Source organism: Lonchura striata, chromosome 6 (genome assembly GCF_046129695.1).
Source record: "Lonchura striata isolate bLonStr1 chromosome 6, bLonStr1.mat, whole genome shotgun sequence".
In the NCBI taxonomy this organism is placed as follows: Eukaryota; Metazoa; Chordata; class Aves; order Passeriformes; family Estrildidae; genus Lonchura; species Lonchura striata.
Window position 1 is genome coordinate 22,310,866 of NC_134608.1, and position 10,749 is coordinate 22,321,614.

The 10,749-nt window shown below is 43.4% G+C and overlaps 1 long non-coding RNA gene across 1 annotated transcript; it reads right to left on the reverse strand.

Moving 5' to 3' along the window:
- Nucleotides 1-3,851: 3,851 nt before the first annotated feature.
- LOC110477242 (uncharacterized) lies at nt 3,852-9,995 on the reverse strand. Its single transcript, XR_002466554.1, has 2 exons — nt 9,822-9,995; nt 3,852-4,100 (listed from the first exon to the last, which is right to left on the reverse strand). It is a non-coding gene; the product is annotated as an uncharacterized LOC110477242 (long non-coding RNA).
- Nucleotides 9,996-10,749: the final 754 nt, after the last annotated feature.

The window sequence follows — 10,749 nt, forward strand, 5'->3', positions numbered from 1 at the left end:
GCTGAGCCCTGAATTGTACTAGCAGAAGCACTACAAATCGGGAGGGGTTCAGTTTAACCCATCAGTGTGGCTAACAAAACCGGTACTGTAAGGGTCAAGGAGTGTTGGCAAGGGTCGGGCAGAAGACTTTATTGTTGAGAACGGCATTGCTAGTATGTTCAGTATGGGAGTAAGAAAGGTGTCACAGATGCAGAGTGAGAGGCTTTGGCAGAGCTCAGGGTGATGAAATGATAGAGACAGAGGGGGATAAAGACTGGACTAAAAGAGGATTCTGTAGGTCAGGAGTTCAGTGTCTTGTCAAAGCGATTTGGGAAGCCAGGGGCTAAAAGGTGGAGCTGCAGGTCAGGATTAAGCTGAACTAGGAGCTGAGTTCTGTCACCATTTGGCAGAGGTCACTGCCTCCAAAGCAGGCTGCAGCAGTCATGGTCCATGCTGTGAACAGTGAAATTTCCTGGATTCAGCTCTAGTGGAACTACAAACACACTTTGTTGTTAAAATCCTCTGCATCTCCTCTTGTCTTTCCGTCTCTGAGGCCAAGTCATCAGTGCTCTCAGACATGGTGTGAGTTGCAAGTCCTCAGAGGACCCAAGATGAAAGGTCAAGTACATCTGTTTTTTTAGCTTCACCTTCACCCATTGCTTATCCATGTCCCTGTAAGTCAGACACTACCATGTTATTATCCTCATTTATGATGATAAGCTGGTCAGAGTGATTTAGCCAAAGTTCAGTGGTGACCCCAGCTGTGAAAGGCCTTGCTGTGACCCCTGAAGGTTTAGTGGGCTTTGTTCTGGGTGCTCCAAGATCCATCTCTCTGCTTACAGGCTTTCACAAAAGCTGAGCTCAAGTGAGAGCTGCAAAAGCATTCAGTCCTCCTATTTGTGAGAATGGGGGTGAGAGACAATGTCTTTGTATTCCAGGCACCACTACATTTTACTTTGCTAAGCATAACTGGAATCCCTGGACTTCAAATCCTGCTGCTGAGAGCCTAGCAACAAGTGAATGTATCTATGTAAGCTTTTAAGGAAGGACTAGGTTCGTGGAGGTGAAAGTAGGTCAGAATGTTTTATTTTCTGAGTTTGTTGGATTTCTTTCTAGGAACTGTAATGCTCTGCCTTGTAAGTTGCCTCTGTATCAAGAGACTAGCAGCGCCATATCCATTTACTCACCTCTATCCACACTAAACCTGAGACAGATAATTCCTTTCTGCTGACAGACAACAGAAGCCACAGTAGCCTCACACTACTTCACCTTTACCAAAGGAGAGGAGTATGCACCAAGGTGCTTCCTACAGAGCAGCTGATACGAAGCAGCTTGCTGTTCCTATGGTGACCTCTCTGTCTTTGACCCCTGTGATTTTCTGCTTGGCTATAGGCTAATTTGGGGCAGATTTTTACTGATCTCTTAGCTGCTGAACAGAGTTTTCTGAAAATACTAGCTGACATCTATCTGTATTATTAGGTGTCTAAATAGCTTTTGAATCTGGGCGTCCCTTCCTCATGCTTTGATTCTTCATCCCTTAAAAAGATCTAACTGTAGCTTTGGCTTGGGTCAGGGTTGTACATCTACACATGAATGTGGCTGTGGAGGAGCTCTGGCCATATAGGTACTCCTGTTCTCCTCTCAAGGAATGTAGCTGGGGCCTTCCTTCTGCTCATCCTGTCATGGCAGTGGTTACACAGCACTTTGATTATGCTGCTGTGTCTGAGCTTCAAAACTTTAACCTATGAATTTTCTCATCCTGTCAGCCAGGATAGGGAGTTACAAGGAGTAAACCCATTTCATCCAGGATTCAAACCACTACAGGTGCATGAAAACAGCAGGTCCTCATTGCTTTTCTTTGGACTTCTGCAGTACCAAGAAACTCCATAAATCTTGCACCATATAAAAAAATCCAAGGCTATCTATTCCATGAAATACACATAATTTATCAGATATGCATCCCATAAGGAACCATGGACAAAGATCAGCCAAATTGTCTCTCTGTTAACCTTCCTTGTGAATGTCAGAAAGTGGTTTATATCTCTTTATCACAAGAGATAAAGTTCAGCGTAGCTTTACTGCAAATTCAGGCCTTCCATTTTAATTATGTAATTTTACAGCACTTAACTTTCTACAGTTCTGTGATATGCCAAACACAGTTGCTTAGAAATCCAGACTTGTACATATGAGGTGCATGTGCTACTGCAGTAAGAGTCATGCTGACTGTAGCATTTACAAGAACATCTGAAGGGGCATCAGGATATCATAATGAAAAATAGGTTAATGACAAGGTAATGTCCATGTGTTACAGCAAAGACTCAAGAGTGTAAGATACTGTAACATTGAAAGTCAGCCACTCATCCCACTGAATTTTATTCCAAATGAGCTACACTTCCTGCAGCAAACAAATCAGGGATAGATACAGTGCAGGAGTGCAGATGTATTTTAGTAACACGGAGATACAACAGATAGTTACTAACAGTAATTCCCAGATTCCCATTTCTTTCCTGAAGCACATTCCTAAAACAACTACTTTTGGGAAAGTGCCAGCAAATAACACTCCCATCTCACTAATACCACTTTCTCACCTCTGCTCTTTAAAGTAGATAATTTTTGTGATGGAAGGCACTCAGTTGATTTTGGAGTCCTAAAGGTACATGCAAGACAGGGCGCATTTCTTTAACATGGTCGTGACATTATTCCTGCCCTCCTGGAAGTAATGTGCCTGAGGAATGCAATAGCCTCTTTTTTGACCTGGCAGGCAGTGCCATTTGTAGTGTTGACACTTGTCCCAGTGGGACTTGGGCTGAGATTTTTCCATCCTTCCCTTGCCCAGTTAATTTTGTCCAGCATGCCAAAAACGTGTCAAATGGCATTTTTGCAATCATCAATCTAGACTGGGCTGGACCTGGTGACATGGAGGTGAAAGGATCTGGAGTCTGTTTTCCTGTCCTGCTAAACTAGCCAGTACCTCCTTGTGCTTATTCAGCAGGTTAACTTTGATAATGGCAGTATGAATATTTTGCTGCCATTTAGCTAATAGCTACATTTCCTGTTGCAAAATAATGTAAAGTGAAATAAGGGAAAAAGAACTGCTGTGGCAGGAGACAAAGGCCAAATTCAGTGTGTTCATGCTGTAGGTTGATTGCTTTTTCGCAGCAGGTCTGACAAAATGTTGAGCATATATCCCTGAAAAGGGATATTTGATTTTTACAAACCAAATGCTTGAGATTATAATTTCACCATTTCTCCTGGCTGTTCTTAGGTCTCAGATACCACATGCAGGTCAGATCCAGCCTAAAAAGAATGAAAGGACTATAGCATCTAAATGAGATATTATCACTGGCCCCCATAATATTGGTGGTAAAAATAATTAAGTCTTTCTACTTCTCTAGTGTGTTCCATCTGAGGGTCTCAAAGCATTTTACAAGCATTAATTAATTAAACTTTCATCTTCTCCCTGAGGCTTTTTCTGCGCTGGAGGTGGTTCAGTCCAGTTGGGTAGATGTGGCTGTTGAAATCACAGCTGATTCTCAAACCAGTGGTTAAAAACTCCCCCTGAAAATCTTCAATTCTTACAGCTGCTGCCCTTTCATCCTGCAGTTGTGCTTTCCCATGTTCATCTGGCCCATGAATGCTCCGACCTGCAGGTCCCATCTTCTAGCTCTGTCTTGTTTGAGCAGGTGATGCCATTGGCGTGATCCCTAGGAGCTAAACTGACCTGCCACTAGCCCCAGAATTACTGCAGAAGTATTTAAGTAGCTTAAAGACACTTTAAGCTGAGTTCTGTAATCTTCCCACCCACTTAGACCAGGGGATCTGGACTAGAAAGAAATTAAAAGAGAAGGGATAAAGATCACTAAGCACAAAAATTTGAAATTAACTCTTTAAGTAAGCATTTAAATTTGAAATATGCCAAGTGTTTACAGATAAAACACAAAAGTTACTTATCCCATTGTTGAAATGCAGTCAATGCACATGACAATTATTTAACAGTACAGAGTAACACTTTCATCATCTCTTATGGTAGGAATCAGATTATATCCAGCTGAAACTCAGTAGTAGTGGGAGAAGATAGAACTGCCCAAACTGGGAGATAGTCATTGGGATTCTGGTCCCATCTGAAAGAAAATACATCAGAGAATCTGGAGTAATAGTTACAATCATAATTAATATATTACTTGAGTTTTAAAAAATTATAATAAAAATAGTAATAAGCAACTATGCAAAGTATGCAGAAAGCCATTAGGGTTTTGTTGGTGAGAAACTGTTGAAATACTTTTGCTTTGATATTTATGTAACATCTTTTGTCTTGGGGGTCCCAAACCATATCACCAACTGCAGCAATAAAAACCTCCTGGACATGGCAAGCCATATGTTTTTCTGTTAACAACATAATTTTGGAAATCCTCTGTAGCATTTCTAATCAGAAATATGTGAAGAATTTTATTTCATTAATTTTATTTCAATATTGTGCATTTCTCACCTAGAAACCAAACCAACTGGCACATTATGAATATGCTGGCATATAGAATTGTAGGGTGAATGACTAATTTAATAATGTGTACTGTGTATTACATGTTTCTTCCTGAGCAATGAAGGTGCTTTACAAAGGCAGGTGGCAATAGAGAATATTTTCAGTTAATTGGAAATGCATACTTTGTTCCCAAGATACACAATTATCCATTCATTGAATTCTACACTTTTCTTGTGTTTAGTGTGTTTTAGTGCCCATGTTTTACAGGTAAAGTAATAGAAGGGATACATTAAACCCTTCACAGTCAGTGGCAAAGCAGGGACAAATTAAAGTCTCTTGATCCTCTCTCTCAACATTGAAAGCATTGTTTCTCTCTCAGTTTCGCTGGGCAAGCAACATAGGACTGGAAGAAAGGGTTTTCAAGGATGACCTTCTGGGTCATCCTCTCCTGTCTCCTGCCATCAGGGGCAACATGTTCTATTGTGGCTTTTGTGACTGTGACAAAGAAAGAATGAGTCACACTTCTCTGCTGGACACCAGACCACTCATTGATACAGTCCAGGTTGCCTTTCTGAAAAAAGGCAATGATGGTATCTTAAGGCAGCTTGCAGTGGGAAAAGGCTGGTCTGGTTTGTGTTCTGGGATTAGAGGAGAATGGCAGCCTTCCAGTGTCAGGTGCTGGGAGCTGAGAGGTGCTGCTAAGTAGGGGCTTTCTCACAGACTCAGCTTCAGCTCTGCCCTTCCCTAGCCATGTCAAGTGGTACCTTCTTAAAGCTAGAAGGCTACTTTCACAACAGAAGGGAAAATGATTTCAGGAAGCATCTTGTAAGAGTATCCTGAAGACTACCCTTTAAATCAATGTTGAGATTAGTTAGGGTGGTCACAGGATTGGAAGATAGGATTAGATAATTCCTTTCATTCCTTTATTCCCCACAGGATAGGATTCAGGGCAAATGTTAGATGGATTGTTCCTGGGGCTTTGTGACAAGAGCCTCTTAGGTCCTTCAGGCCTGTTCACTATAACAGTTCACCATCTCCCTCCCCACAACTCCTGGGCTGTTTTATCCTTTTTTTGTGCTCTGCATGAGCTAGTCCTGCCTGAAGAGGTAACTAGCTGGGTTACGTGTTTGCAAGTCCCTGGATGTATTTGGCTCAATTTCTCCCACCTTTATGTTATATCAGTGAATGTGCACTGGTGTCAGCAGGCCCATTGGAGAAGAGTTCAGGGAGCACAGTGGGAATGTCCCCAGTCTGAGAGCTGGGAAGGCTCAGCTTGGCTGAACTTCATGTTTTCCTTGGACTCTACAGTGCTTTGCAGGCTGATGACAAATGGGAAGTAGCCAGTTCTGTAGCAAATTTTATTCTTTCTCATTTTGTTGTCAAAGGGAGGGAAATTCACAGAATTTGTGAGGATCTCGCCCACTTCCCCTCTCCACTTCAGAGCTGCTCATTTATTTTTGTTTTATATTGTAAATAGTGAGAGAAGCAAAGCTCCCCAGACCTTGAAGTTAATCCCAGTGTGTAGCACTATACATGACAAATCTGTGTGGTTGTGCTTCTTATCACTATTGCCTGCAGCCTCCATACCTGGCTAGTATAATTTGGTTCCTGTCTTTAGCTCTCTCTCTCTCAAATTTCAAAGCATGAGAGGAGCAGAAGTTGAATGGCAGGGACAGACAAGAAGATGGTGTAGAAGATAGGAAGAATGGGGAAATATATGAGTGACAGCAGAAAGGTCACAGGAACACCGATGAAGCTGGGAAAAGCATAAACAATCATAAAGCACTCTCCTATGGATTCTGGTTCACAATTCATTATATCTGCATACTGATATGTCTCATATGTCAGTTTACAGCTGTGAAATCTGCTGGTAAGGTGTGCATCACTTCCTTTAGTAGGACATGCATTTGAAAAAACATCAAACCTTCTAGTAGTCCTGAATCCCTTGTGCATAAGCTCAGGCTGTAAGAAGACTGGAGAGGGAAACCAGACATTGAAATTTGAGTTTGGTTCAATTCACTGGACTAGAAGGAAGGCTGATGATGTCCCCATTTGCTGCATACTTTAACATGTCTGGTATACTGAATAGGCAGGGATCTGAAAGAAGGGAAATGAGAGTTAAAGACTGGATTGGTTCAAGTGCATTTCTTACCTCTGCCGGCCTCTGCTATCTTTAAATTTGTGTGTAGGTTTTAAAAATACCATGTAAAGTGTGTTTAAATTAGTAGTACTGCTTTCTGCAGGCACATTAGAAAACACTTGCCTCTGCTTTGTGTTTCTTACTTCTTAATTCACATGCAAGCTGGTGAAACTTCCTCATGCAAGTCATGGGTTAGGACAAACAAAACTTTGTTTTCAGTTCTTAGTTAGATCTTACCAAACACCAGATGTTATATCATGGGGCTTTATAAGCTTCTTTGCTTCATCCCCATGTGCCGTTCTGAATCAGACCTGGATGGATATCTGAAGTCACTGTGTTCAAAGTGGAGGCTGTGGAGATCTGTGTCTCTGTCTGTTGTCTCTGAAGAGAATTTCTTGTCTGATATACTTGACTGGAGGGAATAATCTGGCACTAACTTCTCTCACCTCCTGGTTGGAGAATCGATGGGAACTAATAGGTATTTTCCTGCCTAACATCTGTGGTTCACGAAATTTTCTGTGGCTGAGATGGTGCCAAGAGGCAGAGGGGTTATTTTGGGGCAGAATCCTTTTAATTTGTTTGTTTTCCTCTTTCTATAGTAGTGTAGCAATCACCGTCCTGGCATCAGGCATGCCCTGAGGGAAGGGAGAGGAGCCGCTTCTGAAGACGGTCGGAATATTTCATGGCTGCTTGTCCTCTCTTTGACTGCGGCATCAGCTGGGGGCAGGGGGAGGAGAAATGCCTCAGGCTCGTTCAGAGTTGACCCATGGTTATTTTTAGCTCCTTAATGTTCTCTCCAAGCCCCCTGCCCCTCCCCTTCCTCCCCCCAGTTCATTTCTCTCCTCTTGGCAAACGACACTTTGTGAGCTACTCAGTCACAGGTTAAAAAGCACTGAAAAAAGTCAAAGGGCAGGCAACGGAGGTACTCCTCCGGGAGAGGCACTTGAAAGGTCAGGAAATGCCTGAGCCGTGGGTAGGAGCCCCTCCTAGCCTAGCTCTGCTTAATAAGCAGTCTTGCCAGCCCAGGCAGACGGGGTGATGGAACTCAGATCTGAAAAACCATATGAAGGAGGGAGGAGGAGACAGTAAAGAAAGAGCAGGGAGATAGGGAGATAGAATAGAGTTGTTGTAAACAAAGGGGACTGCTTGAGGTGAGGGACAATAGCACTGTTTGAGCATGAAAGAGGAACGAAGAGCAATTTTACTTCCCTCTGTTTGGGAGCCTGGAGGATCTCTCGCCAAAGGGCGATGGGCTTCCTCATCCCGTGCGGAGTCCCTAAATATCCCTAAAAGCCGGACCTCCAGAGGTGTGAGGAGGACATGTAGGCAGCTCCACTTGAAGGACACACCTTTTACCTTGCCATTAGATGGGTCTTGCCAGTGAACGATGAACAGCTGACAAGCAAGAAGGTGCTGGATCCTGGAGAAAGTCAGGTCTTTGCCTTTAGCTGGAGAATGAGGTAGTCATTGTGGGGAGGATTTCCCTGTGTTTTGCAGAGCTGATGGCAGCCCACCCTTGTTCCTGGCTGGTAAAGCAACATATGAGGTCTGAAATTGGGCCCAAATCCTAGGACCTTGGTCAAAGCAGATGTGCAGGATCTAAGACACCTGCACCAGGTGAGGTAGAAAGCAATGCAATAAAGGAGGTTTTAATAGTGAGGTGCTTGTCTGTGCAGGACCTCAGCATGGGCCACTCTGATGTCTCACAGCATCTTCTGCCTGTGTTGTTTTGTCTGCATTGTTTTGTTTCTATGTTGTTTTGTCTGCCCATCCATCATGGCGCAGGATTTGAGCTTTCCAAACAATACACGGCTTTTTCTCACTGTGCCCCAGGAGGCAGGATTATAGTGTACTATATTCTTTGCTCAGGAGCTGGGGAATGGCTCCTGTGAAAGACAGGGCAAGCCCTTTCCCCAGGCAAGCCCTCAGGTTTGAGAATGAAAAAGCCGGTTCCTTTGGTGGGGACTTAGAAAGGAGCAGCTGGGTGGCTCAGTTGGCTACTGCAGCCGGGTCCAGTGTCATGAAGATGCCAGGGCAGAAATAACCTGCTCAAAATAACACGGCTCCCCCCTGCACCATTTCCCCTGCTGCCTCCATGTAGCCCACTCTTTACAGTAGCTTCTTCTTAGTTTTCCAAAGTCCCAGCTGTGTGTCCTTGTCTCAGGCAAGGGAAGCAGGTTGCCTGGATACAATCCCTCTGCTGAGCACTGCAGTCCCCTGGAAATCAGCCTGCAGTCCTTCCCCTCCTCTTCTCCAGCATTGCTTCACTGTGTGGAAGATGGATTTGGGTCTCTGGAGGACTTCTGGATGCAAAAAAAAAGACAGGGTGGGAAACAAAGCATCACAAATGTCAGCATTCCCTCTTCACCCCAAAGAAACAGTCAGATGAAGGGATTGTAGAGAAAAGCAGGGCAAGGAAACTGTTCCACCCATTGTTGGAGGCCAGGATGAAGCTGGTCCTAACCCAGCAAAAGAGGATCCCACCCCTGAACTGAGCCAAGAAGCCACTCAGAAATTGCATCACTAGCAACAGAGGCTGGGTCTGATTGATACAGTCCAGCAAGAGCAAACCCAGCTGAGCATACCCAGATGTCAGGATAATCATTGCTCTGAAAACGAGGTTGCACAGAATGGGGCAGGTTTTGGAGGGGATAAAACAATTTTCCTTTGTCTTGGTGTGTGAAGAGATAAAACAATTCCCATTCGTCTTGGTGTGTCTTTCTTCACAGTTTTGCAATTGCAGAGCTTCCTTGGCAGTAGACAGCTTCCTTTGGCTGATGTTGCTAGAAAAATCTGCTAATGTGGAAAAGCACTGTGATGTGCTTACAGGCATCTAAACTGTAAAGACCACAAAAAAATTCACCTTGTTTCAAAAGCCTTTTAACCAGGAAGAATATAAGAAAGATGAAAGAGCATTTACTATCAATATCAGGAAAAAACTCCTTCAAGTAAGTCCTTCTTGCTTGCTTTATTCTCTAATTTTCTTAATGCAAAAAAGCCACACCTGCTTAATTTCTAGATAAGAAATACAAATCCTTACAAAGGATAATTTCTCAGCAACATTACGAAGTCTCCATATAGCACAATTCTGTAATTGAAAAATACTGTATTACTGCAATAATCCTTGTACTCAAACCTGTCATCAATGGTCTGTCTCCGCCTTCCCCACAATCCTTCTGACATGGGCCAGTTTCAGAGAAAGGTAACAGTGTAATTGGACTTAACTGGTTGATTCCAGAAGGAAAGTTCATGCTCCACACGTCCAGTAGGTGGCTTTTGTAGCAGACACTAAAATGCAACAGATGAGATGTAAAATATAAATATATTTCAGGACCATAAGGAGGGAAAAAACTATAAGACTTTTATGTGGTGTGCCCTGTCAGAAGCACTCAGCCTGTTTGTCACTACAGGCAGGGCATCAGCAGAAGTGTCTCTGCTGACTATGGCACTGCAGGATCTCAGTGGGAGGTACGTATCTCTTGGTTACACTGGTCTTACTCAGGGCTCTAACGAACCAAAGGAACCTTTCACATTCCCCAAGAAAAGCAATGGCCACCCACTGCAGCTTGGCAAGCACTGGTAATTCCCAGTGAGAAAATCTATTCAGCTGGCAGTCATCTGCATTCAACAGTAGTTTCAGTTTCTTAGTGCAGAGAGAACATCCCCTGATGCAGTGCTTTAGAGCGCATTGAGCATGACGTAAATCATACATGACAGTAGGGATTTCTGCTCTGAGGGCAATGATTGCAACCCTTTAGCCATATTAAGATAGAAAAATGCAGTCTTGGACACTGCCATGTATAGGAATCTAAAATAATTCTGGATTTTATGGGGTGAACTGTGGGGTGAACTGTGAAAACTGGCTCCAGCGTTCTTGGTTGCTTTCTTCAACCCATCACCAGCACCGCAGTCATCTCTTGATGTAGTGTTGGAGACTTAACAGTCAGGCAACTGCAGGTTAAGTCATTCAGCTGCATCATATATGCAAGTAGAAAAAGACTAACCACAAAGCTGGGATTCATCCCTATATACAGAGTGCCACAACATGTTCCTTCTTGCTGGCCCTTTATTAATCCCATATGAGTTTCAAGTAATGAAAGTAGCAAAACAGAACTGCATAGCACCCAGCAAGTGCCCTGAAGCAGCTAGTATG